Source organism: Macaca fascicularis, chromosome 3 (genome assembly GCF_037993035.2).
Source record: "Macaca fascicularis isolate 582-1 chromosome 3, T2T-MFA8v1.1".
Taxonomy (NCBI): domain Eukaryota; kingdom Metazoa; phylum Chordata; class Mammalia; order Primates; family Cercopithecidae; genus Macaca; species Macaca fascicularis.
Window position 1 is genome coordinate 190,842,327 of NC_088377.1, and position 4,275 is coordinate 190,846,601.

The window sequence follows — 4,275 nt, forward strand, 5'->3', positions numbered from 1 at the left end:
GACTAATTTTTTATTTTTAGTAAAGATGGGGTTTCACCATGTTGGCTAGGCTAGTCTCGAATTCCTGACCTCAGGTGATCTGCCCGCCTCGGCCTCCCAAAGTGCTGGGATTGCAGGAGTGAGCCACCGCGCCCAGCCCGCGTAAAGCATTTTTAATGTTTTTGTAAGAATAAGGATTATTGTCATGAAAAAGATCCTGGAAAGCAAGTCAGGAGACCAGAGTTTTAACCTTGCTTTCAGTTTTCTCATTCATAATGTGAGGATAATACCCAGTTTACAAAGGTGTTGTGAAGATCAAATGAGGAAAGTTTTTTTTTTTTTTTGAGATGGAGTCTTGTTCTGTCGCCTAGGCTGGAGTGCAGTGGTGTGATCTCAGCTCACTGCAACCTCTGCCTCCGGGGTTCAAGCGATTCTCCTACCTCTGATTCCTGAGTAGCTGGGATTACAGGCGCGCACAGCCCCGCCACCCCCTGGCTAATTTTTGTATTTTTAGTAGAGATGGGATTTCACCATGTTGGTCAGGCTGGTCTTGAACTCCTGACCCTGGTGATCCGCCCTCCTCGGCCTCCCAAAGTGGTGGGATTACAGGCATGAGCCACCACACCTGGCAGGAAAGATTTTGAAGTGCTTTGAAGTCTATATTTCAGGCATAAGAAGCCAGTGTTGATATAGTAGTTGCAGAAGAATTCCTTTGTTAACCAGTTAAACAATATCGGCTGGGCGCGGTGGCTCAAGCCTGTAATCCCAGCACTTTGGGAGGCCGAGATGGGTGGATCACAAGGTCAGGAGATCAAGACCATCCTGGCTAACACGGTGAAACCCCGTCTCTACTAAAAAATACAAAAAACTAGGCCGGGCGCGGTGGCTCAAGCCTATAATCCCAGCACTTTGGGAGGCCGAGACGGGCGGATCACGAGGTCAGGAGATGGAGACCATCCTGGCTAACACGGTGAAACCCCGTCTCTACTAAAAATTACAAAAAACTAGCCGGGCGAGGTGGCAGGCGCCTGTAGTCCCAGCTACTCGGGAGGCTGAGGCAGGAGAATGACGTAAACCCGGGAGGCGGAGCTTGCAGTGAGCTGAGATCCGGCCACTGCACCCCAGCCTGGGCAGCAGAGTGAGACTCCGTCTCAGAAAAAAAAAAAAAAAAAATACAAAAAACTAGCCGGGCGAGGTGGCGGGCGCCTGTAGTCCCAGCTACTCGGGAGGCTGAGGCAGGAGGATGCGTGAACCCGGGAGGCGGAGCTTGCAGTGAGCTGAGATCCGGCCACTGCACTCCAGCCTGGGCGACAGAGTGAGACTCTGTCTCAAAAAAAAAAAAAAAAAAAAAAAAAAAACCAATATCGTGGGTCATACTGACGCTTCTCTTCATTCAAGACTGGGCAGAGGCCGGTTGTGATGGCTTACTCATGTTATCCCACCACTTTGGGAGGCTGAGGCAGGAGGATCACTTGAGCCCAGGAGTTTGAGACTAGCCTGAGCAACATAGTGAGACCCCCATCTCTACCAAAAAATTTTTAAAAAGCTGGGTGTGGTGTCACATTCCTGTAATCTCAGCTACTTGGAGGCTGAGGTGGGAGAATCCTTTCAGCCCAGGAGGTTGAGGCTGCAGTGAGCCATGATTGCACCACTTCACTCCAGCCTGGGTGACAGAGTGAGACCTTGTAGGAAAAAAAAAAAAAAAGCAGTAGTTGTTTGTTTCCAGTTTGCTTTGCCTATGATGAGAAGCTAGCCCAAGATTGCAATTTGGGGAGCAATAGGAGAAGTGTAAGTATGCATGGACAGAGATGAAGAAATTTAATGCGAAAAAATTAGTTTTACATGTATAGTGTGTTTAGCTCTAGCAGCAACTTTTGTAAGATAACCACTTGTATGTATAGGAAGAATTAGAACATCAGGAAGGCAGGCACGTTACTGGAAAGAGTTGACTAAACAAGCAGGATTCAAAATTAAGGATGTACATCAATCTATGTACATCAGGTCAGTTCTTGGCCTTGAGTTTATAATTTAAAAAAATTGTATAAGACGATACCTACAAGCCACCCTCAGTGAGTAAAGAGCAGGATAAAAGCAAGAATAATTACACCAATCATATTTATGTTATTAGCTAAGAAAGTAGTCATTTAGGGTGTTTATTTGCCCAGATGGATCTTGTGGGGCTGAGACAAGGAGATGAGGAGTAGGAGGAAGATTCTGTTGCACTAGTTTGTTTTTGGCTGAACTTTAGAATAACCTGGGGAGCTTAAAAAAATATTTATGCCAAGGCCCACCATGGCATGATTTAATTGGTGTGTGATGAGGCCTGGATGTTTTGTGTTTGAGTTCCCCTAAGTGATTTTAATGTGCCTACAAGGTATAGAAGATCAGACAGAAAGTGAATTATTGGACTGGAAATGGCTACTTAGCCTGCTTTATTGGAGCAGGGAGCTGTGGATTGGAGATTAATAAAGGGTCTTTGAATCCACAATGGGAAGTCATAATTTGATTCTAGAGGCAGGACTCAGAAGGATATAAAACTATGGGAATGGTGGTTGAAAAAGTTCTGACCTCAGGCCGGGCGCGGTGGCTCAAGCCTGTAATCCCAGCACTTTGGGAGGCCGAGATGGGCGGATCACGAGGTCAGGAGATCGAGACCATCCTGGATAACACGGTGAAACCCCGTCTCTACTAAGAAATACAAAAAACTAGCCGGGCGAGGTGGCGGGCGCCTGTAGTCCCAGCTACTCGGGAGGCTGAGGCCGGAGAATGGCGTGAACCCGGGAGGCGGAGCTTGCAGTGAGCTGAGATGCGGCCACTGCACTCCAGCCTGGGCTACAGAGCGAGACTCCGTCTCAAAAAAAAAAAAAAAAAAAAAAAAAAAAGAAAAAGTTCTGACTTCAATAGTTAGGAGCTCTGGAGTCAGTGGGAAAAGCAGCATTCACTTCAGACTGCAGAGCTGTGTCCAGAGCCTCTGATTCAAAAACAGTTGGCAGGACCAGGTGAGCACAGATGAGACTGGTACCCCATACCTATGCTGTAGACCTAACTAACTTCCAGAATGGTGAGGCTAGTACCTCCTCATAAGAGCAGTTTAGTGAAGAGCAAAAAAGGACTTTAGTGACATCCTTACCAACTTGGATTTAACAATAATACTTTTGTTGTTGTTGTTGTTTGTTTTTTTGTCTTGAGACGGAGTCTTGCTCTGTGGACCAGGCTGGAGTGCAGTGGCGCGATCTTGGCTCACTGCAAGCTCCGCCTTCTGGATTTGCGCCGTTCTTCTGCCTCAGCCTCTGGAGTAGCTGCGACTACAGGCGCCTGGCAATTTTTTTTTCTTTTCTTTTTTTTTTTTTTAGTATTTTTAGTAGAGACGGGGTTTCACTGTGTTAGCCAGGATGGTCTCGATCTCCTGACCTGGTGATCCGCCCACCCGGCCTCCCAAAATGTTGCGATTATAGGCGTGAGTCCACGCCCGGCCAGCACTTGGTTTTATTACCTTATTTTTGAATTTGGAAGAACTAGAATGTTTCTTTATGAGCACTAGACTTTATTTTACATGAATTTCGGCCATTTTTAGTAATCAAATCTGCACTTAAAAGTTGAAAGGTTGCTGGGCGTGGTGGCTCATGCCTGTAATCCTAGCACTTTGAGAGGCTGAGGTGGATCACTTGAGGTCAGGAGTTCGAGACCAGCCTGGCCAACATGGAGAAACCCCGTCTCTACTAAAAATACAAAAATTAGGCCGGGCGCGGTGGCTCAAGCCTGTAATCTCAGCACTTTGGGAGGCCGAGACGGGTGGATCACAAGGTCAGGAGATCGAGACCATCCTGGCTAACACGGTGAAAACCCGTCTCTACTAAAAAGTACAAAAAACTAGCCGGGCGAGGTGGCGGGCGCCTGTAGTCCCAGCTACTCGGGAGGCTGAGGCAGGAGAATGGCATAAACCCGGGAGGCGGAGCTTGCAGTGAGCTGAGATCCGGCCACTGCACTCCAGCCTGGGCGACAGAGTGAGACTCCGTCTCAAAAAAAAAAAAAAGAAAAAATACAAAAATTAGCCAGGGGTGGCGGTGCACACCTGTAATCCCAGCTACTTGGGAAGCTGGGGCAGGAGAATCGCTTGAACCCAGGAGGCGGAAGTTGCAGTGAGAAGATCATGCCACTGTGCTCCAGCCTGGGCAATAGAGCCAGACTCTGTCTCAAAAAAAAAAAAAAAAAAAAAAGGTTTAAAGGTTGTCTACTGAGGAGATTCACGAGAACATATAGCAATTACCAACATGAAACCTGTCATCTGCATAAAGG

At 47.3% G+C, this 4,275-nt stretch overlaps 1 long non-coding RNA gene across 1 annotated transcript; it reads right to left on the reverse strand.

Annotated features, from left to right (window-relative positions):
• Positions 1-1,363: 1,363 nt before the first annotated feature.
• Positions 1,364-3,570, reverse strand: LOC141409952 (uncharacterized). The gene is made up of 2 exons (XR_012432988.1): positions 2,876-3,570; positions 1,364-2,547 (listed from the first exon to the last, which is right to left on the reverse strand). It is a non-coding gene; the product is annotated as an uncharacterized lncRNA (long non-coding RNA).
• Positions 3,571-4,275: the final 705 nt, after the last annotated feature.